Source organism: Enoplosus armatus, chromosome 22, assembly GCF_043641665.1.
Source record: "Enoplosus armatus isolate fEnoArm2 chromosome 22, fEnoArm2.hap1, whole genome shotgun sequence".
NCBI classification, from domain to species: domain Eukaryota; kingdom Metazoa; phylum Chordata; class Actinopteri; order Centrarchiformes; family Enoplosidae; genus Enoplosus; species Enoplosus armatus.
Genome location: NC_092201.1, coordinates 2192438 through 2219717, shown reverse-complemented (window position 1 = coordinate 2219717; position 27280 = coordinate 2192438). Strand labels below are relative to the sequence as shown.

Below are 27280 nucleotides of genomic sequence, written 5' to 3'. Positions count from 1 at the left end.
GCAGTGGTTCGATTGAAAGCTACACAACTAAATTACAACAGAGGAGGATCATTTCCTTGTTAGCTTGATTCACTCTTTCTCTCTCGGTGAAGTCTGATGTTGATATGGTGGCTGTTGAGTAAAAGAAGCTGGACTGTAGTTCTGTAGCTGACATCTCCACACAGGATTTCTGGGTAATAAACTTTCATTTCAAACAGTTGTCTCTCACTAACTTTTTAAGGACACTAAGATGTGGTTTTATCCTTTTGCAGCTTCAGGAAACCCAAAGAAATGTAATGCACATGTTTCAATTAACTTTGGCAGCATCAGACTTTTTGAGATGACTCACAAAACCTCTGAACTCAAGTGGACAGGAATATTAAATCATGAATGGAGTAATTCACGCACAACCTGGATTCAGTACTTTATTGGAGGGGTTCTTTGATTGCAGTCCTCAAGGCTCGGAGCTCTGCTGGTTTTCATTCTAAGCCTCTGATCTTGGGGCGATATTACTCCTCAGATGGCAGCTAAATCCAATGAACCACTGTAGAAGTTCAACTCCCACTTCACATCAGGTCTACTGAATGTATTCTTAATTTAATTTCAAATATGAGTGAATTTTCATGTAAATTTCTCCTGTCTGTTATGTCTTTCTGCCGAGAGAGTAATTTAGATGAAGTTGAAGTGAGTGCAAATCATCCTGCTTTGTAATCAGCAGAAGGTGATATTGATCTGAGAGACCATAGTTTTCTCAAAGACCTTGATAGAGACTTTGGACGTGCACTATGTGACTTATCTATCACGACACGTCACATGGCGTCCATTTGTGTTGTTTTGGTTTTGCAGCCTGCAGCTTTACTCAATTTTTCAGCTAAAGGCTGCTGTTTTCATCCAACGTTCAGCAGCTAAAGAGAGCTGGTGGACACCAAAAACAGATTTAAAAGAAGACACGACTTTAAACGAATGCTTCCAGTTATTTTCTCAGTTCAACGATTCATTGTTTGGTCACAGACTCCAAAGTGACGTCTTCAAATGTCTTGTTTTGTCCGACCAACAGTCCAGAGGTCAAAATATTCTGTTTATTATAACGTTGGGTCAAGAAAAGCAGCAATGTCTTTGTCTGTCAATCTGATTAATCAACTAATTGCTGCCTCTCTACTCTTAATTTGCAGTATAAACTTTATAATGTAGCGCTAACAGCTTGTTCTGCTGTCAATGCTGCTTTAATAGCGAATAAGAAGAACTTTTTTTTTTCTACGTGAGATAAGAAAGAAGCTGAAGAAGCTGAATGTGAAATGAGTTTACTCGTATCTCACGTGGAGATAAAAGCACAACCTGAAGAGAGCCGGTGTGGTGACATTTGAACCACAGTCAGTTTTCATTTTCCTCGCGCCGTATGGAAGAGATCTTTTCACTCATCTGTGAGTAAATATACTCCTCACACAAAACCTAATGCAGCAGTGGGTGTGATAGAAAACCAACAGTACTTTTGAGTTCACAGAAGTAAGATTGCGCTCTGCAGCCGCACTGCATCGCTTTCACTAATATCCTGGATATATTTGTCCTCCTGCAGTGCACGCAGCTTTTATCCACTGCCTGCCCTAAAACCAAGCTGGATGTGCACAGTCCAGCTCTTCTGTGACTAAAGGTGCCAAATAATTTATGACTTTTGGAAAGCACGGTGGGTTTTTCTTCCCAAACGGAGAACAACTTGAAATGGGAGTGTTGAAAGCCAGAAGTCTTATCACTGAGGCCGAGCCACCGGTATTGATCAACAGCCCTATCAACCTCAGCAGATATATTGTGGTCATGTTTCTGCGATGTGGGCCAGTAGAAATCTCTGTTATTGCCCCCTTGTAATATAGGTGACAGGCATTAATGAAATATGATGTGTCCCTGTCTCGCTGTCTGTAAACCGCTCAGTCGTAAAATTAACATTTTCTACAAAGCAGAGCTCGACTCGGAGAGTTTGAGTAAAGCCTGAGCAGAATCCCTCAGTATTTCTGACTCAGCCCAAACCGAGTGAAAGGGATCAAGGCGGGCTGAACTGCAAGACCGCTCATGTGTTTGTTAAACCATAAACAAGTTCTTACTTCGATAGTTAACCTTTTTTTTCCTCGATTGATTGTAATGTTGTACTCTGTATTTGTGGTATATGTAGATATTTCTCTTACAGTTTTGGACCATGAGATTTTGAAGTTTTGTATACCTGGTGATATTTATCAATCACATGACAGATCAATATGTTGGAAACATATAAAAGATAAAAGATAATAATAAAAAACATGTATACATACTTACAAGCATTCAGTATTGTAATAATACAAACAAATATGTGATTTATACATAGAAACATACATTTTAATGAACAAACAATCAAGCAAGCAAAACATTAGGGAGGGTGCATAACAATAGACACGCTTACATGCTCATTCAGATACTATAATTATCTTTTCCCAGACTTTCCCAGAGATAAATTATAAATAAGATACTTAATAAATGTAAACACAGAGATGTTTCCGTCCAATACTTGGTCTAAGTTAACCGAGTAGGAAGCAAAAGGGTCCCGTATTTTGTAGAAAGATTTGAATCCCAGAATATATTTGATCCGCTGAGTCTCGACAGGAGGAAGTTCAGATTTCCACTGTAGAAGTGAACATCGTCGAGCAGAGAACATAAAAAGTTTGAGTAACTGAAACCTTGAGAAAATTCCCAGGAAACGGACACCTGCGGCGAGACGAAGAGTCAATCCAAGTGTTTTACCGAGTTCTTGGAGAGCATCTGAAAGAAGTCTTACCTTTAGAACAGGTCGTAGACGGTTGGGGATTCATCTTGTAATGTTTCACTTGGGTAATATTAAGTCACTTATTGTTTAAAATAGTGTTTCAGTGGCTTTTTTAGTACTCAAAAAAAAGTCATGGGCTCTGGGTAATTCTAATGATATAAGGGCATTTTTCACTTTTTATAGTCCATACTATCATTAATTATTCCAAAAAAAGGACTCTTTGCCTGGTTGTCAGATGTCTAAACATCTGGGGGCCATTTAAATAAATCTTATCCTTTAGGTGATCAGAGTAGAGCTGCAACGATTGGTCGAATAATCGAACAAGAAAGCCAAATATTTGCAGGCTCCAGACAAATACAGACAAAACGACTGATAGAGAAAATAATGAATATTGAAAATGATCGTCAGGAACTTGAGATTCAGGAACAGATGAGTGAGAATTGAGACCTTACTACTGTATCCCTCAAACGTCCACATCAACCCTCCATACTACATACATACAGAGTATTTTGCAGCAAAAAAATGCCTTTTTATCAAAGGCTCTGACCTTGTTTTCGAGAGGTGGTTAACAGCTAAGTTGATGAAGAACCAGCGCTGCCCATTTCAGCTAATTAAGTTTAGTCTGGTCAAACTGGGATTCATCGGGCGCCCCAGTAGCTTGTACCGTTAAGGCATTAAGGGGTCCTGGTTGCCTGGTTCGACTCTCTCTCCCGCCTCTCCTGTCTTTATCCAAAAATGCCCCAAAAAGACATGGGCGTTGATGTTAACTCTAGTGCGACACCAAAGAAATAATAGATCTCAAGATGGCAGTCAAGAAGATTGATTTAAGAACTCGCAGTCACACAAGATAACAGGTAGCACACCAAAGAGAGATTCATAGATATTAATATTTATTGTGCTTTTCTCTCTCCGGCCTGATTGCATAATGAACTCCAAGACGACTCCCGGCTCGTTAGCGGCTCTCTCAATCCTCCTGATGGATCAAGATTGATTATTTGATATTAAAATTGTCCGGCACTGCGTCAAGATGTGGTTTTAAGATATAAGCTCAGGAGACAGATCGACAACCCAAGAGATGGATTAAATAGTTGGGATATTCTGCTTGTGTGTCTTCTGGCAAACTAATGAGTTTCTGAACGTCTAGAGGAAAGACGAGGTCGTAGAGACGGAGAGGATTTAATAAGACCACCAACAGAGAAGCCGGGAGAGATGAAGAGCAGACGGACAGGACTTTGTTTCACCTTCTGAACCTCATTATGGAAATAGGCTGCATTTCTGATTGCTTTGCTGCATATGTATTTGTCCCTCCATACAGGTGTGTGTATGTGTGTCTCCAGCTGATGACTGAGGCTGGAGAGAGATTCAGTCACGCCCGGACCCTTAACTGTGGTTTTTGTGGTTCTCTAATGTATACTTAATGCCAGGATTTTATAGTTTCATGAAAAGTAATGAGTCATCCACAGACAGAAAGAGCAAAAAGGCACCTTTTTAAATTTAATGAGTCTCATTTGGCTTGTTAAAATCGTTATCTTCTGCATGTAAGTACAGTTCTGAGTGTACAGAGTGTAAGTAGTAAAGTAGGTACTTTGGTGCAGCATGACTTTAGTTCAAGTAAAGATTGTTGTTTTGGCTGGTTTAGTTGTTTTTAGCCATGCTAGCACCTCCAGTGTTGGCAGAGTTGGTTGGTATTGAAGTATTAACTACTGAATGAGCTGAATTAAGCCCCCCCCCCCCCCCCCCCCCTCGACGATGAAGCCTACTGACTTTGGTGATTCCCGTCTTTCAGTCTAGCGCCGTTAGCAGATCAAAGTTTCCAGTTATAAAGTGAACTACATCAACATCCACAAGACTCTAACTGGTTCAGACGGTCGTAGTTTCCAGATGATGAATCCTAATATCTTTGGTGATTCTCTGAATTTCCTACTGTGTCCAATACGTCCTGCAAAGCTAATGACAGTCAGCTGTACTTTGGTTAATGCTAATTAGCAAATGTTAGCATGCTAACACACTAAACTTAAAGTTGTCATTCTGATGAAGCCAAATAAAGCTAAATTATATATTTCTTCTCTCTAATTGTGATATTAAAAACACTGTCAGCTCGGGGCGGATGCAGCTGTTTAACATAACAAACACAAAGAACAAACGTACGTCTTTAAAAAAGCTTTCAGGCTCAAACACTTTTCCTTCTACAACACGGTCTTCAGTCAATCCTGTCAGTTAACCTTTGACCTCTTCCTCAGTAGTCAGCCAGTTCATTGCCGGAGTTAAAGGTCGTGACCCTCCCAAGACCCTGACGTCTTTTCACAGCCTCGGCTTTGTCTCCCAGATAATGCTCAGACATGCGTTCCCTTGTTAACATGTGCTCCTGTGCAAAGTCATAAAGTCAGAGGATGGACGTGTTGACGGTTCTCTGTGGTTCTCTTTGTCCAACAGAACAGAGGATTAAGATAATTCATATTGTGTTGGTGGTTTCTTCTTCTCTCTGAGCCTCTTACTGTTCTCAGCTGTTTTGGGGTTTTCAGGGTTGATGCAAATATTTGTTTTGATGTTAAATAAAGTAAATGATAAAGCGCAATGAGGTCTTCCAGTATAAGAAGACAGTGAACACCATTATTTTCACATGAAATTCATTTGTGTATTTTAGCGTTAACGCCCTGACGAAGGCGTTCATGTGTCAGCAATGCAATCCAGAGGATTTGTAGTTTACCCAGGAGAAGGGCTGGGTGTTGTTTGATACTAGTGCAGATACAATATGCAAGTTTTGGTACGAATAGCAAAATGATACTGTTTTGTAATCTTACTTTGAGAAATAAAACAACGCAAGAGTGCATTTATGTGACTGAAGTGTTGAGTATCTTTGGTCAGTTAAAGGATAAACCTATTTTTCGTATCAAATCCAATGAAAAGAAGAGGCAAGGCAGCAAAGAAACCATCAGAATCACATTCAAAACAAACAGAAATAAAAAGACCAGGACCAACAATGAATGTATCCTACTAACACGTATTATGTGTGTGTATCTGAAGCCTGCTGTATCTTAGAGCTCCATTATTGTCCAAAAACTGTTAAAAACACATCAATGAGCCTTCATTACCAGCAATGTGTATTAATCCGCGGCTGAAAATAGTCCCCGACAAATGCATTATTTCCTCCTGTTTGAGTGATGTTTGATTAAAAATTACAGCTTCCAGCTGTTGAAGGAAATTACTGAGCCCTTTTTAAATATTAAACTATATATTTGTGAGGTGTTTTTAAAGATTTTAGTCTTCAGGGTACGAAAGTCTTAAATTATTTAGAGATGGGCCGACACTTAGGTGGTTTTGGTCTTTTCATGGGATTTGTTGGCAACAAGAAACACATAGGATTGATATTCTTTACACTGAACTCCATCCAAGTCAACCAAAATAATGTGAAATTGATCAGTGTTGCAAGCTGTTGTACTCCGTCGACACCCATGTGTTTACTCTTGAGTCTTTCTTTAGCTTGTTGTTGTGGTGTGAGCAGCAGTTTTCTTGCTCGTTTCCCAACCTTGTTTCTTCATCTCTGGGTGTCCACTCCCCTAACAGAGTCCTGCCCCTGTTCAGTACATGGGAAAAGGGAAAGCCCCTGTGGTCTCTGAGGGACACTTCATGGCTCTGGTATGACGTTGAAGGAGTTAATTAAGAACAGACGTGCTTCTCTGAAGCACTGCAAAGGACGAATGACCTCTGTACGGACTTTCTTTATCTTCTCTCTACATTTACATTTGACATGTCTTTCTTTATAACAGGGGCTGTACGATGATGTGGACAGATGCTTACTGTACCGGCCTTTAGCTCGTCAGTGTCTGTCTTATCTACAAGTTTGAAATAACCTCAATTTAAAGGACAATTCTCATGAATTGCTGAGATCTGGCAACATCTCTAACAAGTTCCAACGGTTTAGGAATCAAACGCAGATAAAAGACAGTCCCTCAGGTTAATCAAGCTTATTTGGAATAAAAAAAACTGAGGCCAACAGTAAAATTATTACACAAACTATCAGTTTACAGAATTCATGGGTCAGCATTCCCAGATTTCAGCTGTTACCTTCAAGAGTACAATGTTATTATAACTGATAAAACTAACGGCCAAAACACCACACAATAAGACCCAAGTTGGAGTTAACCTGCAACTGTTTATTAACTATCTGATTTAAAGACTTGAAAACGTCTAAATTAAATGTCTTAAATGGCTTTTTCACCATGTGGTGACACATTTCACTGCATTATTTGTCCACTGAGCCAATCATGTCGTATATATGTGAGCTTCACTCACACTGAGCAGTCTGTTGTTAATACTAACTCCCATGAGTTATTTGGCTTTGCATATTTTAGCTATCAAAGCATGTAAGCTACCGTTAGCTGCTGGTTTGCCGCTAACCTTCATAACTAAATAAAGAAATAATCTAACACCAATAAGGGGATTTTCAAAGAGGTTTTTTTTGTACAAGAAAGTTTTATTAGCTATATTAAAACATGCTTTGGATATTAAATTGTGCTAAAAAGCTGTTCCAGGTAGCATTAACAGATCCAGGTCTACCTGCTGCGCCATGTTGCTCCTCTGAGGCTTCATGCAGGGCTTTAAGATGCATAAGGCACAAATACAGAGCAGATATATTTCTTTCTGTGCCACTCTGTAGCTCCTAACCTCTGCTGACTCATTCCAGCCTTCTGCTCAGACTTTGTTTATTGCCTTTTCTGTCCAAGGATTATGGGATTTGCCTTTTCTCAATGGACTTGATGATACATAACAGCAACAGCAGGAGCAGCAGGCTCCGAGTCAGAAGCCGTAAACGCGCACCATGTGATGAAACGCATCAGCGCGACCAGGCGCCTCGTTTTGATGGCACACCTTCTTATTCCTGCATCTGCTTTCATGTATGAAAGAGAAGTGTCTTTGTTTTCAGAAATCCCTGTTTCTCCCCTCGGGATGTGACTGAGTGAATTTTAATGGCAGTCTTTTTTTTGTTTTGCATGAAAGACAAAAAGTCATTGTTTTCACGTTGGCATGCAACTGTTTGCCAGTGGCTAATAAGGAGGAGGAATGTTCAGTGGCATGTTGATTTGCTTTCTTTATCATCAAAGAAAAGCAGTTCTCCACAAGTTTACCATTGATCTAAAGTGGGTTACCAGTGATCTGCTCCGTGGAAACTAATCACACTGGGCTTCTTATTGATTTGGAAGTCTTTTGGTCTTTTTTCTTAAAAGAGTACAAAGAGACTTTTAAAGCATGTATGCATTCAGAAACCAAGGAGAACCACGTGTCCCCTGTAGATTGTCCATGCTAACAATATGATGATCTTATGATGAATATATATATATATAAATATATATATATATATGTATACTCTTTTATAATGATATTAAACATAAAGAAGCAGCTTTTAGCTAAAATAAACCTCCAGAGGATACGACTTTAAAAGCTTTCAGCCTTATGCTGAACCTTAAATGTTCTTTAGTGTCCACCTTGACCTTCCTTCTGTTTATTTTTCTGTTTTTATCTTTTTAATTTTTAGCCACACTATCAGTGTAGCTCTAGCGGTGACAACGTTACTGGATGGATTGTCGTGAAATTGATGTTCCCGAGAGGATGTGTAGCGCTAATTAGCCCATGTTAGCATGCTAACACGCTAAACAAAAGCTTTGATCGTACAGACGTGCTACAATCAGGGAAGAAACTGGCGACCTACCGACAGCAAGATGGGGATCTCTTTTGTTTATTGTATTTGACTGAACAACAACAAAAAGTAAAAAACAAAAGAAAACAATACACAGTCGACGCTAACGATACACAGCATTGGGCTCTGGGGTCTGTTCGAACCTGATTTGAGCAGATCCTGATCGCGGCAACAAGGATGCGACAGTCGTGGACCGGCCTTAAGACCTTGAACATTAAACCTGCTAAATATCACCATTTAGTTGTAGGTTAGCATGCTGACAATAACATTTAACTTGCGCTGCTGTGTCTCCGTAAAGCCTCGCAGAGCTGCTAGCATGGCATTTAAAATGCCTCGTATACTTCTACTCATTGCACGAGTGCTTAAAGCAATGGAAAATCGAGTGAATCGGGTTTAGACTGCTGGAACTGGTCTCTGAGTGTCCATGACGGGTCTTGTGATTGTGTCAAGCTCTGCTTACTGAAATCAGAAAACCTTGTAAATCCACTGCAAAACCTCAAGAACACATTAAGGTCGGAGCACAACACGTATTAATGTCGGTAAGATTAAATGTTGAGCGACGACACGAAAACCCAACTTCAGAGAGGGCAGATCTACCCAAAATATTGTTTTCTGTTTGGATTTTCCTGATTTGTGTGTCGAGTCTCAACGATAAGAACAGAAAAAAAGGGTTGAAAGATGAAAGTCCTCTCTGTCAGCTGACATTTCTCTACTTCCTTCAAGTTCACCTCGGGGTGAATCTCCTCTGAATGGTAAATTAGTCCTCATGGTCACAGGCGGCTGTTGATCAATGTTGTGGTATTTAGAGTTTTTTTTCTAAACTGTGGCTTACAAACGTACAAAGCTAAAGCACAGCATACCGGACATTTCTAGTCATTATTTATCTTTTATTAAAGGTGATTTAAGGGGTTTAAAACATGACTTTTCCTGACCGACTGTGGATTGTTTATATCAGCTGTGCTTTCTCTGAAGCAGCAGGATAGATGTTGTTCATTTGGTGGAACAGAAGTAGTCAAAAATAAAGAATTAATAACAGAACAAAGACTTACAATTGTACCTTTTTAAACCAGTTTTCTATGTTTGTCAGCAAGTCACCAAAAATACACATTTGCAAAAAAATGTGCTTCCTAACAGACTAGTCAACTAAAATGCATTATTTATGAAGAGAGTCAGAGTAGATCAGAATTCAGCCGCTGCTTTTATTTTCTCCTGAAGAGACGAATTGTTTGTCTTGACTCACTGCAGACGGTCAGCACAAAGCCTCTGTGGAAAACAACACTGTTTATTAGTCACTCACTTCCAGTATGAACATCAATAACATATCTGATACGTAGTGTGCTTCTCATAGGTCCTGGCTCTGGCATTTGAGTGTTAATTTGATAGCTCTGGTCGATATAATGTGAGATGGAGCTCTTGGAAAAAATACGATTGTTCCAAGTACTTGGAGTTTCTACTGCTTCAGAAACCACAAATAAAACACATTTTAGCTCATAAACTCTAGTTGAAACGACTAGAAACAGTTCATTGAAGTTTCCCCTCACAGAGAACCAGGGTAGTATTAATAACTAATTGATAACTAAATTACTGTAATCCGTCAAACTGGGTCGTATCCATCGTATCAGAGGTGGACAACACAAGTAATGTTTGGTGGAAGCCATGTTGGATTTAACACTGAGAGAAGCTTCATTTCTACATTTGTATTTTTCCTTCTGCCTCTTTAAGCATAAACCTGTCAGACATTTTCAGCGCCTTTTATTAAAAAATAAATAGATCAATAGCACCTTCTGGAAAGTTTCGAACTGGAGTAATTACATTTGTCTTCCTGCCCACACACTCATCTCTGTCTGCATGTGAACATGATGCCTGATGTGTGAGGGTGGAGTATATTCCTCAACACGGCGCCAGTAATCTTCCTGCACTCCTCATGTGTCAACATGCAGGAAGGAGGCCACTCTAATATATATATTTATGACTGAACACATCGTGTTTATGATGGATAATACAGCGTTATTATGGTGATTTACTGATTAGTTGTCCCTAAAAGAACCCAGAGTAGTGACAAGCCTTCATTCTTGCCGTTTTAGCAGATGGGAAACCAATTAATGTTGAGTTTAGCCAACGCTAGCTAAAAATATCAAGATCTCAGGGCCAAAACAGTCAATTTGCGTGCGGGAAAACCAAAACAATGAGCTGAAAGACGCTAAAACTCTCCGTAAAGTCCATTGTTTATGTAAAAATATTGGTTAGTGCAGCTTTGAGTTTCCTTTCAGAGCTTTGTGTTCGTCACAGCGTCAGATGCGTGCTGGTGGCCTCTCGCACAGTCCATGTGGTCACATATACACATATACTGGGCCCTGATACGATCTGTGTTGCATATCATTTGTCTTCCATATTTCCCTTCGCTCCCCGCTATCTTCTATCTCAAAGATCATAATGAAAAAAACGCCAGCTACAGCACGTTACGGCCACACAGCTGTCACGCGTCTTCAGATAATAACTGATCAGTGAAGAAAGTAGGTTTGAGGATCAGACTCTGATTGTCGCTAATGTTTCAGTATATGAAACGGCTTCCGAATGAAATCACGCTTTTGCATTGGAAAGCTGCTGTGTGTGTGTGTGTGTGTGTGTGTGTGCAGTCTGGTTGAGCTGCTGCTCTCGGAGCTCTTCAAAGGCCTGCCATAAAACCTCTGGATCTTAATCGGATGCTGTTCAGACTCCACATTGTAATTACGTCCCAACAAATTCCTGTCTGCATACTCCTACAGAAGAAGAAGAGTGTGTGTGTGTGTGTGTGTGTGTGTGTGTGTGTGTGTGGAGGGTGGTCCTTTTTGTGTACAGTTGATGTCTCTTTGGGGGGTTTATAAGCTGCATGTTATATCAGGTTAACATTGTGTTTAGGCTATTGATGTATGTGTGCGATGCTGGTTTGATATTTACACAGATGTTTGTGTGTGTGTGTGTGTGTGTGTGTGTGTGTGTTTGCAGCTTATCTTTTTCATGCTCTTCTCACCAAGTTTCTTTGGTCTCAATTGGATGTGAAAGGAAATCCCATGTCTGCAAGGCTTCCACTACAGGCACAGACCTGTGTGTGTGTGTGTGTGTGTGTGTGTGTGTGAAGCCTTTACCATGCCACAGTGGATTAACCACACAGTTTGAGCGGTAACACTGAGGCTGTGAAGGAGAGATTCAGGGAGAAAAAACAGAGCGTGAACCAGATAGGCGACGGGAGGAAGAGAGTTTTAAGATTGATGAGAAAAAGTCTTTTTAATTCCAAAAACCTCAAAATGTTTGGCTTAAAGAAAAAAGAAATTACCACCGTCGTTAATTAATCCTCCGTTCAAAAACTGTGATTATTACAACCTCGGAGTGTCTCAGCAACTGTCACATTTCTGCATAATGTGTTTTAAGATAAGGTGATGCAGCGAGCAGAAAACAAAAGAGACGAATAATAAAGTTGCTCTTTAATTTTAATACCTGATAGTTTGTGTCTGTGTTTTAAAGAATTAACTTTTAAGCATCAATTACAAAACATCTGCAGTACGTCACTGAATACGATGCTGCCTGCGGAGCTTTGCAGGTGTGAGGAGGCGATCGGCCAACATGGAAGAAGTGGACACATACAGATTAAAGGTGGAGCAGTGGATGGTGCTGCGGGAGTTTTGAGACGTGTCTGTGGGTGTTCTGCATTGGGACCAGGGCTGCAGCTAACAGTTGTTTTTATAATCTGTCAACGTAAGAAAATATTGGAAAAGGCCTGTCACATTTTCCCAGAGGCCACGTTAACATCTTTAATATAAAACAGAGGAGAGCAGCAACCTAACTTTGCAAGCCTTCAGGTGGTCAATACTCCAAACATAGACGGGGACATAGACTGTCTTCAGAGGATGGTCGCACTGTTCACAATAGTTTACATGTAAATACTTTGTGGTTTAGTTTTCAAGTACATAGAACTACGTTTTCAAAATAGTCAAATACAAAAAGGTGTGCTTGATCAGAAGCATCTGATCTCTTCTACTTTGATCAGATATTGTCTGATTTTAAACCAAATTGTGTTCATTTTATTCTGTATTTTACTTGAGAATTCTGTCTCATTTTGTTTGATAAATAATAATAACTAATAAAAAACATTCACTGTCAGCGAAGAATTGTGTTGAAAAAACATCATTTTGTATTGTTGGGTTCCAAGACTTCCAGTATATATCATATCATTTTAGCACCATAAAATAAAACGTGGTTCTATAACTACATTATATACTGTATTTCTTGCATTACATTTGTTCTTTTTAGGTGCAGAAATCTGGCAAAACTTACAAATTCAGAAGCAAAGACCAAGAAATTCATGAGTTCATGAGTTCATGCTGACATTCGAGTGGAAAACTGTCAGCTATTGTTCAGTGTACTCGCGGGGACGTCTGTCTCCGGCAAAATGTACATCGAGTTGAACCAAACCAAACCTCATTGGAAAAAACGTGAAATTTGTGGCCTGGCATTGGAAAGCAACTGACCATGCATCCTTGAGCGGAGTCAGATCAACGTTGCATTAGAATAAATCAAAAACAGAGTCGTGTTTAACACAGAGACGGTTTAGCATCCGTCGTCATCCGTGTTGGACTTCACACTGGCGCTGGTGTTAATTTTAGAACCAGTCTAACCAGTTTAGTGCCGACTCAGCCGATTATGTAACGGCGTGATCCGTGTTGAAACATTAGTTAAGCATACAGTGTCGTTTCATAATGTTTCATCATTACTTGCACATTGTGATGCTGTTCTTACCTCAACCTGGCAGCCGCTCGCCTCCTCCTCGCTGTTCAGCGAGGCAGCGACGCCACGCGAATCATTAAAGGCAGAGAAAGCTCAGCTGCACAGCCTTCAGCTCGCTGTACCGCCCTGCTCTCATAGCTGGCATTTCTCAGATAAGAAGCAGCCAGCACAACTGATTTACAAGGCTCCTCTCCCTGTGTGTGTGTGTGTGTGTGTCTGTGTGTGTTTTCGTTGATTTAAAAGACTCAAAGTGTAATAAACTATCATGAAATACTCCGCCAGCAAAAACACATCAACCTGCAAATCACATCATAGCATTCAACGCTCGTTCGCCATCTGTCATACAGCAGAGGTGTGTGTGTGTGTGTGTGTGTGTGTGTGTGTTTACAGTATATGCAGGTTTCAGTTTGCACCACATGATGAAGCTAAATCTCTTTCTCTTCATCCTCCTCCTGTTTTCTTTTTCTTCCAGGGTGTTATGTTTCTTCTCTGGTGTTCCATATGTTTACTTCACTCCCATTTCTTAACACTCTCATGCGTCTCTTCTCAGCAGTCATTTGATACAGGCATCAATAATACAGGGGAGGGGGATTCCAAGAATGCAGCTGTTAACTCCTTCTTTTATTGGATTTCCAGCCATCAGGGCTTTTCTGAATACCAGAGCGTCCTTCCATAGTAACGTAACGCCGAGCTGGAAAGTGTCCATTTCACTGGCCTCATCTGGTTGAAAGTCTCAACGCTGACCACGCCCACAACACTGATGTCATAGAGTACTAGCCACACCCTGAGTACACTTGTATGTCACTGCAGCAATGTAGAAATTCAACCACCGGAGGGCGACAATAGCATCTCCAACTGGCGTGAAGCGGCTCTTTAAGGAAGTCGATATCTTGAGGTTTAGGAAAAGTGCAGCCTAATAATTACACAATCATCACATCACGAAATTTAGCCTAACCAATCAGTAGCCAGTGATGTATTGGTAGGGTCTACAGGAAACCTCTGGTAGCAGACGCTAGGAGCATCGACCTCAGTCCGGCCTAATTGGCTCAGTTGTTTTTCCAACCATCACACAACACCAGACACTCGTCGAACGCGTCAAAGATAATAACAGCTGATTTCAGGCGCACTGGGTCAGTGAATATGTACAGACGTGATGGGAGGATCAGATCCTTCAATCAGTTTTCGATGGCTGCTACTGTATTTTAATCAGTGAAAAAATGTGAGCTGTGGGAAGTAGTTCAGAGGGCGACTTCAGATTTGATTCTGAACATTTGAGGTGTTTTTGCAGCACCGTAGGCCAACTATTCAAGGGCTTTAAACTCATGAGATTCTTGCAAGAGTAGACAACAAAGATGATTGACTTTGACAGGCTCGACCTTGATTTCCAGCCACAAGCTGATTGGTTCTGACTGTGAAGAGTAAGGCGGAGCTGCAAAGCATCGTTTCACTGAACTCCTCTGGTTTAAATAAACAGGGCTGTTGCACCTCTGACCTCGCCCAACAGTCACGGTCGGTTCACTGAATACACCCTGAGTACACATCACTGCGGCCGGGTGAGAACTTCAGCTACTGGAGGAAAGTTTAAGGAAGTCTAAAGATGTCTTCATTTTTGTTTTCTAAACGTCAAGGTCTAAAAACTACTAGGATTTTAGGAAAGACGTTTTTTAAATTTGATCTGGAAGTGCGGAGATTTTAATCTTATTAATCATTCTTAAGGAAACAAAAATGGATGTGTCAACACTCCCTGACCAGAAAAATAATTAATCATCATGGGATAGAATATCAGTATATACCACATCTGAAGTGGTGAATACATAATAGCTTGTGGTTGGTATTTCTTCATGTGAGGAGGGTAAAAATCTATCTGTGATGACAAACATTGATATTCTGGTTTTATTAAGCTTCAAATAAAACCTGAAGAGCACAAGAAACATGCTAGCACTTGAAGTAAAATGCTATTTTGCTGCTTTAGCGTCATAAAATCCTTAAATCTGTACTAAAAGTGTGCAGGGGTCTGGGGTTACAAAGCTTTGGAACAATTTCCTTCGGGCCGTCGGAGAAGTGGAGCAGACAAAGTTCATGGTCCAGTACATGAAGTCAGGACTGCAGAGATCTCATCATCCTGTCCTCCGTTATATACCATTTAATTCAGGAAAGAAACTACTGTCACAGCTTTTATCTGCTCGTGGCTGAATTGTTCTGTGATTCATTTCTAAATGAAAAACTCAAATCTTTCCCATGCTGGGTCTCCTGGACTCTTCGGGGAAATACATGAAAACGTATAAACAGCCTCAATATTGAGCACAAACACTTCTTGTTACTTCACTAATGGAATTTCAGGCTAATGAGGTATAGAAACGTGAACCACCACTGCTCTTGAATGCTGGAGGGTTTATTTAAGTCCCAAGGACATTCTGTGCTGCAGCGCTACAGAAGGTTGTATTTACCGCTGGATAGATGCAGGATCGATCGGCAGATGGCGGGATGTATGCATAATATCCAGTTAATTACGGAGTGAACATGTTAAAATCCATCCAACTATCCCTTCTTTCCTCTTAACAAGAGACTCGACTTTGTAAGAGGAGCGAAATGTTCTCGTAACGTCTGAGAGGTGAACGAACAAATGTAAAAGGAATAAATAGAAATGCAGCTTTGTGGAGTTTGTTGATTGTGTTGTGGTTGTGAAGAGCGTATTTATTGGTAAATATTGACAACAATTGGTAGACATTGGTGAGCCCACAAGGTCACACACACACCTTTGATCCAGGATTACGGTATCCTTTGGTCCTACATGGGGAAGGACTTGGGTCAGAACGTCTGAACGCCATGAAAGGAGTTTAATCAATGGTAACTGTGAAGTAGTGTGTCAATCTGAGGTTGATCATCCTGCCAGAGTGCAGAGTCAAGTGTTCTGACTCATGGGTGATTGGTAGTGTAGGTGGTTGATGAGGTTGGTCCACATTACATGGACCACTAACGTCTGATTAGGCTGAGTCATAGAAAAACTTGGAGCGTTGCCTCCATGAAGTGTAATTAGCATGTATGTGTGTGAAAGTGTGTGTGCGCGTCCTACTTTGTCAAGTACTCTTTTAGCAGAGACGGTGAGTGGGCGTTGTCTCCTGAAGTTGTCTTCCTCGCTGTTCCTGCCTCCTCAGTTTTTAGCTGCTTCTCTGCATAATTAACCTTCCCTCGAAAGGCAGTTTGTACCTCATGGCTTCAATTTTGTCAATTTACATGTTTTAAATCTAATTGACTGCCAAGGCTGATGAAACGCCTACAAAACCCCACAGGAGGATTCTTATGAAACTCCCATTTAAGCTCAAAAAATAAATTACCTAGTATTTCACACAGCAGTGATATTTTTTAATGTTCAAACTGTCAGCCATGTTTGTGTTTATATGTTTTGCGTCAGTTCTTTGTACAGTTTGAAAATGGCTGTAGGTCCCCTGTTAAGAGGAAGTTTGCACAAAGTATAATGAATTTCTTTATTTGCATGAATGATCTCCAAATCTTCATGAAGCCAAATGTAGCCAAATGGCTAAATGACAAATGTAATGTTTTGTGTTTTGCGTAGGAGAGGAGAGCGAGGTGGTTCATGACACCAGAGTTCAACAGGTCCGAACACTGAACAGGTGAGGAAGAAGACTCGATCACCTCTACTCTCTTTGCCTTTTCTACATCTCTTCTCTAATCTTTTCAAATGATGTCTTCTTGTCCTTCAGGAGATAATCTGCCTTTAACTGTCTGGCCGATGCTGGATGTGTGAGGCCGATGTTGATTCAGAGTTTTAGAGAGACAGAGCTTGTGTCACCAGTACATACTAATGGAGACACTGCTTCTAAACGATATATTTTATAGAAACTTTATTTTTGGGCATTTTTGCCTTCATGTTATGGTATATAATCGAGAGGCAGACTGGAAATGTGGACAAAATTCCTGAGCCGGAATCAAAGAGTTTACATTGTAAATTGTTTACATTGTACGCCCCCCAATTTATTGAAACTTGTTTTCATTTTGGTTCATTTTTGGGTTTGTTTTGGTGGTAAATTATTACTAATAACTATTCAAAATGGATTAGGGAATTAAGGATTAGGAAAAAGAGGATGAATCATGGCACCAACACCAGGTCCAAGTTTCCTTTCCAGCTTCAGCTTTACTCTCATTCCTTATATAGCATGCTAATATGCTAAATGTTATCAAATTTCTAAATAATAAAAGTCAAATGTTTGTATATTACAACACCTACGTTAGGCCTTTTACCTCCTCCAAACAAACTTTCAAGCTCTCTCAAACTTTTTTACTAATGTTAGCTAGTTACAGCAGTAATATGAACATATGAGTAGCTACGTGGGTTATAACGGACTGATTACCTGTTTAATGATGATCTACTTGATTTCAAAATCAGTATCCTGTTGTGTGCTTGACAGACAGTGATGAAGACACACAGAGAACATGACAAATTAAAGGTTTTTACCGGCCAAAGTTATGTAATTATGACTTCTCCGGGCATTGGGAATCACTGTCATTGCCACCGAGGATAAACCCCTTTGATTTTGGTAACAACATGGCCCTTCCTCTGGCACCAAACTCTGACCAAACTTTATGTCGTTTTATTCCCCCCCACTAGTGATGAAGATCTAAGAACAATTACTTTAATAGCTATTTTTCATCCATCCAACAACTTTTACTGCTTTCTGTTGTGTAATGAGTATTACAGCCTCATGGGGCACTTAGTGCGACATGTTGTTTTATTGATAAATTCCTCCACTCAGACAAAGGGCTCCTGTTTTTCTTTCTATCGGCTATGTCACATAAAATTCTCATAAAACCAGTTCATTAAACTGTAGTTGCTGTGTCAACACATAGCCTTGCAGCGCTGTTGCCTAATTATTTGGCCTTATAACGCACAAACACACATTATTTCTCGAGTGTGAGGCTTTGCAGTGTGTTTGTGTGTGAGTGTAAACACATGGGAGGCTGTCAGGGTGACAAAGAGCATACAGGAAGTCTGATAATGCCACTGATACAGGAAGTAGTTCAGCTGTAATAATAAAGCATTTATGAAACTGTGCCGTATCACAAACAGTCTTTAGTACAACCCCAGGCTGGCTATTAATAATACAGTGTATATTTAACAAAGTTATCATATCTGCTATTTCTTTCAGTGAGTGTAAACTATTTGAGCTGGACAGTCGCCACTCGGCTGGTTTACTTTGAGATGGAGGAGCTCCTGTTTATCAAACCTCAACACTGTTTTGGTAGCGAACAAAATATGGCAGTCTGGCTAGATTTATAATCTTGTTTACTTACTTCTTAAATCAGATAGTTCCTCATTTAAACCGTAATTTTAATCATTTACATTTACTACACATTTACAATTTAAAGGACAAAGTTATTATTTCTCCTCCTTGAGTTTAGACAACATTTAACTTTAGCTTCTTTGTACAATGAAAAATAGGGTTTTGTATAGACACAAAGAAAGGTATTAAGTATTATTTTGGTAATGGAACCCAGCCCTAGTCACAGTCCTGTATCAGAGAGACTTACAATTGCGATTTACTTCATACTTTAACTTAAGAAACTAAAATATCATGAATGACTTGATATATACTATAATGTCTGTATTTGAAAAGACTGAGTCTTGCTGAATGACACAAGAACTTTAATCCTTCATATTTAGTTTGGATTGTGTTTAGGATTCAGTATATTTTTATTTATTATTTGTAGACATGTTGACATCCATTTCTATGCAGATAACACCCTGCTATATCTACATTTACAGCTCAGTTAACCCCAACAGACTGAATGCCAAGACTTTTAACCAAGACATTTGTATACGTTAATGACAAACAAAATCCCAAGCAGTTGTTTTTAGTCTCAGATTGTTTAGTTGATAATATGGGGTCCATGTCCTGTTAAGGAGAGAGTTGTTGTTGAGATGTTATTGCATGTTTCTTCTGCAACTGTAGGTCTGAAGAGAAAAATATTAGCCAAGTAATGTTCAGATAGAATTCAGTATTTATTTCACTGCGGTGAATATTCCAACTTTGATGCATTCATTTAATTTTGTTCATTTTCATGCACAGGGTCCAACTTACAAACGGTTAATTAAAAAGTATTCATTAACTGGATAGTAAAAATAAACATTAGTTGCAGTCCTTCCTTCTAATATGACTGGACCCACGTAAATAAAGCCCATTAAGAAACATGAACGAATTGTTATTTTCTATCCAATGTATATATATATTCATATCTAGTTTCTTTATTTTTCTGAGAAACTAGTTTTGAAAACACTTCTTACAAACACACACACACACACACACACACACACACTCTCCTTCTTTCCTGTGGGAGGCGTTCAGGAAAGCTCTGGTTTATTTTGTATAAGGAAGTTCAGTGTGTTTGCATCTTTATTTCTGTGTGGGTGTTTGTGTGTCTCAGAGGGGAGCTGCAGCTGTGAAGGCTGGCTCAAAAAAAAATGTGAAGTGCACTCGCACACTTACAAACGACACACACACACACACACACACACACAGTGCAGAAGACAGGGACTGCCAGTATTACTGTCAACGCATGTAACAGTTCCTTTCCTGCTCCAGAAAAGTCTCCATTTTAAAGGCTCAAATGCAGATTGAGTATGGCGTCTTAAAGTCGTCACTGTGAACATGCACACTATTATAGATGGATTATTTGGTCCAGCAGACAGGGAAGTCCAACTTCAACTGAATTGTAGCATGCATTGCACATTTAGAGGAAGATTATCCAATGTAGCTTCTTCCTCTGGATCAGCTTCACACGTTTGTTATGATTTGTAGAGAATAAATGTGATCGTAGAGCCGTGTTATTGTTTTCTAAAAAGAAGGCAAGAGGTTCTTAAAGTTGTCAAATGGCATTGATTGTGGGAGGAAAGGAATGTATTATTATTTTAATATTTACTGTCTTTGCGATGTCAGTTGGAGATATTTGATGCTACAGCTGAAATGATTAGTCAATTAATTAATTTGTTGATTGATAGAAAATTAATCGGCAACAATTGTGATATTGAATAATACATTTTAAGTAATTTTCAAGGATATTTGCCAAACATGGCATTCCCTAGTTCCAGTTTATGAGGATTAAACAAAACTCCTGAAGACGTGATGTTCATTTTCCACTATTTCCTGATGTTTTGCAGTATAAACAATAGAAAATAATCGGTAGATTAAACAACAATGAAAAGGATGGTTATTTACAGCCCTGTTTCAAACATTATATATGTTATGCTACATATACCAGGCTTTAAAACATACATACATTAAAAGTGAGTAAGGTTTGTTTTTAAGGGTCAAATAAATAAACTCAATCAAAACTGCTAAAGCCACAACAAATAAATAATGTACCAAACAAATAAACAGAAAATAATGCAAAAAAACAGAACAATCGTTGAATACAAATCAAACATGTTCCAAACACTCCAAAAAGCCACTGAGATACACGTATCCTCACATACACCTCAAATTGTATAACCTCCATTATCCCTTTATTCTACCACAGAGCTTTCATGTTTGCACAGGCCTCAATTAACAAAAAGCATTCTCAATTTCCTATGCGCTCCAAATTTTCCCTGCAGGAGTGATTCTGTGGCCGTGAGAATGTCTGTCAAAAGGAGGTAATTGTGAGATTGAACGCCTGCATTTTAACACAATGAAAATGTTTCATCTAGCAGAGACGGATGAAAGAGATTGTTCTTAGTTAGTCGGACAGGCGTTAATGGCCGACAGCTAGCAGCAGCCATTGTGGAGGTGAACGTCAAGGATCGTTCTGGCTTATTACGACTTGGATCTTATTTTTAAGTTTGGAAGTTTGGAAATCCGTGAATGCTGCAACAGTGAAGTCTTGACGGGGCAAGAGAGGAGCCAGAAAACTACAAAAACTACAAAAAATATACCTGAATATACCATCATGGCCACTTAAACATCAAAACAACCCATAATGCAACATTAATGTTAATGTACCAGGCTCACTTTGCAGAGCAGGGACTGGTACTCACTCCATTCAGCTGTTATGAATGTGTCATTATCTAATCCTCCTAAAAAGTGATAAACCTGTTGATGATGTCGATGTTGCCAGTTTGAGTCTTTTATAATGTGTCCATCAATTTGATGCCTAGCTCATACTTCCAGTCCTGACTTCAGACCCTCCTCATTACACCTTAAAATATGCGTGATATAGTTTGAATATTGTATCGTAATATATATATAATTCAATATTTCATTGAATATTGTATGAAGCGACAGTATTTGAATTCAGAGACGGTAATGCTGGAGGTGACAGATGGATAGAGAGCTGTGAAGAGAATAAATACATCAAGAATTAGACGCAACAAAGCAGGAAAATTAAGAGTCTGACAAATAGACACATATAGGAGGTAAAGAAAGTATAAACATATATATATATATATATATATATATATACAGACTCTACTAATGATTTGAATATATCAGATTCGTACAATGAGAGGTTGATTATGTTGGCCTTTGCGACGGCGAATGTGTCCGTGTGTGTCGCTCATAAAAACTTTGCCTCGTCTGTAAATGTGCTGATGCACTTCTTCAACGGGGGGGTAGAAAAAAAAAAAAGTGATCTCTCTCTCTCTTATCTCGCCTCCTTTATTATATCCCAGCATTCAGAACGGTACAGCATGAGATGAGAGAATCAGTTTGTATTGAACATGGTTGAATGCAGTGCTGATGAAAGCTCATGCTGATAATAGCTTTTTCATTATGTCCTTAGCCTGGCTTGGCATTTCATTTTCTATCGCAGAGAGAGAGAGAGAAGTTCTGATTTCCACTGCTGCTGCTCTGGGTGGCTGTCGTGTCTTTTGACTGGAGTTCGATTGTGTGTCTGTAATATTATTTTTTATATTGCATTTCTGCTCGATTAAGCTCTGTGGAGAAACAGGGGTGTGAGGGATTGTATTTACCCCCCGAAAATAGATGTCTGCTATTAAGAAAAATCAAACTCAAGCAGCTGTTTGAGATGACGTCTCAGCCTGTTTCCTACGTGACTTTGTCAGTTTTACATAATTGATACTACTGTGATAAGCCATGATTTCACAACCACATTCCCAACAAATGGTGGTTTTTAAGTAGTTACCAGGCAGATTCGTATCGGAAAAACTCCCGACGTTCATGAGACCCTACTAAACTCGGCCCCAAGGATAGTAACATCAGTCAGATAGAATAGTTGAACAGTCTTTAGCTTCCTTGGTTACTTGTTAAGACAGCTTTAGGTAAACAGTACGGCAACGTCCAGAGCTGAAAGAAATATTCAAATAATGATTAACAGAAAATGAATTGGCAATTGTTTTGATGATTGTCCAAAAGTGCAAGTCTAATATCTTTTGGCCTGTTGGACAAAAAAAAGACGATTGATTTTCTGACATTTGGTAGAACAAATGATTCATCAATTAATCCAAAATGAATCAAGAGATTAATCAACAATGAAACCACAGTTTAAGCTGCCTGTGATGTCTTATAAATGAGTCTTTACTTTTAACCAGGTTTGTTTCAGGCCTTGGGAAGAGCAGAAGGATGGCCGAGGTTGTCCCGAGTTCGTTCTTGATTGGTACATTGAGGCAAAGAGGCGGTGCTTAGGATCGGCCAGTTGTTTTTAACTTGCTAATGTTAGCATTCAGCTAAGATCGGCCAAGTACAGGTGAGGTTGGAAAAAGTTTTGCCATGTTCAAATCAACACTAGCAGAGATGTGTGGATGTAGGGTGTTGCTTCAGGTACTGGTGAGAAAATTAGATACCATCGAGGAAGCCCAATTCCAAAGTAGTTCTGGATGAAGTTGACCCCGGTTGCTGGACGACCCTACGTCTCTGTTGCTGGATCCTCTACGTTGGCATCTCCGCCTCACTGAAATGAATGAATAGGCTGCATATTTCCATGTAGTGCTAACGTCTACTGGAATGGAGAAATCCAGTTGTTACATGGTTCAATTGAGGATAAAGAGCCATGTTATCATCCCCAAGGAGAAATTCTTTACTCTTGTTTTAAATTAAAATTCAAAAAGTCATTCTGGGAGATATTTTCCAACTTGTTGACACATTGAAACACTACAGTAATAAACCAGGAAAGAAAAACATTTGTAGTCACTGAAGTCATCGCAGCTCTCAGACCATTAGTAATGGATGGCCATGGAAAGAATCATAAATTTACATGAAGGCCACGGTATCGGCCCAGTTCCCACACCCATTGGTTGTATCAGATTGGAAGTGGTGGGAGTTTGTTTACATGGTAAACACCTCATACTTCTGATCTGCAGAGACGCCCGATGGGAGAGGTTTGAGAGTTTTGATGACGCTGACATTGGTGTAAAAAGACCAATTCATTACCATCCAGTCTGCTCTCTCAGACTCCCTCCTCCCTGAGGAATGTCAGCCATGTTGAGCAGAACCAGATGTGTTTGCCCCCACCTATCCTGCCATCCGTGCCTGCTCTACACCAGCTGTGTCTGATATGGGTTTTAAAGGCTCATGGAGATATTTTGGGAATTTATCTTTACGTTTTCAATAATTCGTCAAAATTATTCTTCTGTTGGTGGGAAATCCGCCAAAGCTGCCCTTAGATAACAGTAGAACATTAGTTTGTAGCCCCCACTGGGGCATTACTGTAGTTTAAAACTTCTATTTGCTTTTCAAATGTTTTATAAAACAAGAGATAAAATCTGCCACCTGGAAAAAATAAGATGTACTTGTTTTCACATTGTTTTGGATCAATCTTATGGCTAAAAGTCTGAATCTAGTGGTAAAACAATCAACTAATTATTTGATTGACAGTAAATTTTCAACAATTTTAACTTAAAGGTCCCAGAAACAAATCTGTGCTTCTGCTAGAGGTTTAGTGACATAGAGACACTTTTCCAGGGCTAGTTGATAAACTATTGTAGCTGGTGAGCTAACAGCAAACATGCTAGCAAGCTGGGAACATGCTAACAAGCTGGGAACACGCTAGCGCTTGATCTCTGAGCCTATTTCTATCTTGTCCTGGGCTGTTTACCGTTCCCAGGCATTTTGTTTTCATGATTGTTCTTCATTTCATTCAATAAAGAGTCATTGAAGAGGGAAGCTAGCTTGCTGTCAGTTAACTAGTGTTATTAACTGTAAGCTAGCTTGCTAACTGTCAGGTAATTAGCATTAACTACTGTAAGATAGCTTGCCAACTGTCATTTAACCAGTATTAACTACCGTTAGCTGACTTGCTAACTGTCAGTTAACTAGTGTTAACTACTGTAAGTTAGCAAGCTTGTTAGCTCAGTCGGTAACAGCGCCTCCGGCCTCCTAACTGTTTGTAAACCGTTTCTCTTTTGTGGAGCAGTTTAAATAAAGCTGAACAGATCTTATCTCGTATGAACTTCCGATTGAATTGGACAAATCAAGTGGGGATCTTACAAAGTTATATGATGGTGACGTATTGATTTCAGCTGGTCAGATGTGAGGATTTGCTCCTTTTCTGTTGTAGATGATCACAAATTGAATATCTCTTGGGTTTTGACTTTGTCGGGAAGATTTTAAGCAACCTCAAGACATGTTTGAGGCCATTTTTTCCACTATTTATTTGGACATTTTATAGAATAAACATTTAAGTGATTAATTGAAAAGCTAAAATTATATTTGAACTTCTCATCTTGAGTTGTTGGAGTCTAAATGAACAACAGGACTGTGGAGTTTGGTTGTATTTGTCATCACCCAGTTATGAATGTGTGGAATTAAGTGAATGTGAAGCGGGTAGGTGTTCAGTCAACCTTCTCCGGGGAAATAAAGGAATATCACCGCGCTTGTTGCAAGATGATGTTACTTTATAAATCCTGGGAAATGAGTTTTTCATACAGAGAGAAATGGGGGGCGGAAGCAGGTGAGATATTGGGGGAGAAAAGGGAGGTAAAGTACAGGAGCATGAGACAGAAAGATCCACACAGACGGTTAGAGAAGTTTTTTCTTTAATGCTCTCACATATTGGTTTTTGGTTGGTGTATCTTAGATTTGTCTGCCCTCTGTCTTTTTCCTCATTTCCTCCTCTTTACCTCTCTCCAAACACATCTCTGTAAGCAAAGAAATTCTTCCACCAGCATGGATCCATTTAGTTAACACTTCATTTCGGAGCTGTGGCCGTCTCGGTGGCCGTGATCATACTGATAGAGCCAGACTGTTAAACAAACTGCTGCAGCTCTGTTCAACTCTTCACCTGTTATCTCTCCTCTTCCTCCTCCCTCCTTGCTACTTTTACACCTCCTCTTCGTTTCCCTCCTGTCCTTTAACTCCTCATTTCATCTCCTCTTCTTTCCTCAAACCTTCAAGTGTTTTTTCTTATTTTTGTGACAAATTACGACCAATACCGTGAAGCACATTCATGATATTTTTTACCAAAAGTTGTTCAATCACTTACTTAGTTTACACTGCACACCAGTCTGTGATTATGTGTTTTAAATATATAACAAACACGTCTTTCCTTTTTCTTTGATGAGATAGTTCCTCATTTAAATCACTAATCTGCTCTTTTTAGCTGTTTCCTTTCGGCTACTTGTGTTTTAGGCAACATTGAGAAGTTTGGACATCAGTCAAACAAGTCCAGGTGTGTTTATATACGTAGAAAACATTGGCTCCACTAAACAACAACATTATGACACGTAGGACTGCAACTAATGATTCTTTTCATTGTTTGGAGTCCAGAATGGCACCTTCAGATTGACTTTTATGTCCAAAACAGTCCAAAAGCCCAAGATGTTCATCTTATAGTAAAATAAAACGCAGGTAAAAACAACTTCATCCAGCTGATAAAAACACATGATTAGCATCAGTTCAACCTAAACTCCCAATCGGTGTGGTACGGTCTTTAATAGACTCATGATTAATCACAGGAAATGTAAATAAAAGCCGAAATATATACCATGTTATCAGCTACAGTTACAGTGGAGTCACGACCCTCCTGAACCCTGAAACAGAGCAGCAGAGTTACATAAAGACACAGTACAGTGCAGCGAGGGAGTCTGTCCTACATGTCTTTGGCCTCATAAACAAACTGATTAACTGTGTGTGTGTGTGTGTGTGTGTGTGTGTGTCCTTTTGATCTGGTGACACAAAGCAGAAGTGGTCTGGTGTGCTTTGCTTCCAGCATGATGAGGAGAGAGAGGAGAGAGAGGAAGATGGAGGGATGAAGACAGAGAGGTGGTGTGTTGTGTTTGGGAAATGGGTCAAGAGGAAGTTGAGGGTGTGTTCTTACGTGTGTGTATTTGTGTGCGTGCGTGTGTGTGCGTGATGTTTCACAGCTGAGACCGTGTTGTCGGTCACTGTGGGAATTTGCTGTTTGTGTGTGTGTGTGTGTGTGTGTGTGTGTGTGTGTGTGTGTTGACGGTGCATAGCTCAATCCTACAGGGAAGCCAAAGCAACAGCGCCTCTGTTTCCTGTCCTAATTGCTTAAAATCCTACACAAATAAGCCTCCACTCACACACACAGATGCACACGTCTACGCAGTCATTTACGCATTTTAAAATCCTGTGTTTAAAAAGGGCTTATGCAGATAGTTTCAGCATTTGCATAGTTTTAACATTCATTATCTGTTTTGACAGAATAGCTAATTTATCTTTTTCACAGTACACATTTGCCATTTTCATCGTTTTTTTAATCTTCCTCCTCTCTTCTTGACACTTCCTGCCTCTTCACAGTATTTCACCTGCACCGTCTTTTGTCCGGCCTTATATTCCTTCTTATATACCTTCATGGTTAAACCTGGTTAAGCCGGATGATGGAGCCCTAAAACGCTTAGAACAGATTCTTTTCCTACAGAATCTCAAATGCTGTCATCACGCTGCGTTCCAGGCCACAAGTCGCTTAATTGTAGTGAATCTGACAAATCGTTATCGTTTCACTGCTTCCCGATTGATCAGCAACTGAAAAGACGACAGATAGTGGAAAATCCAGAGGGGCAATATCCCACGACAGCTAACGTTAGCATTCAACCGCTTCCCCTGGCGATTTGTCCGATTCCTTACGTTTGTACGACTCGCCACCTGGAACGC

The 27280-nt window shown here is 39.7% G+C and overlaps 1 protein-coding gene across 1 annotated transcript in view; it reads left to right on the top strand.

Annotated features, from left to right (window-relative positions):
- plxnb2a.1 (plexin b2a, tandem duplicate 1) overlaps window positions 1-27280 on the top strand; it is a 142445-nt gene that overhangs the window by 30995 nt on the left and 84170 nt on the right. The window contains exon 2 of the mRNA XM_070929238.1: window positions 16795-16852. The gene's annotated coding sequence lies outside the window, so the exon portion shown is untranslated. The remainder of the gene's footprint in view (window positions 1-16794; window positions 16853-27280) is intronic.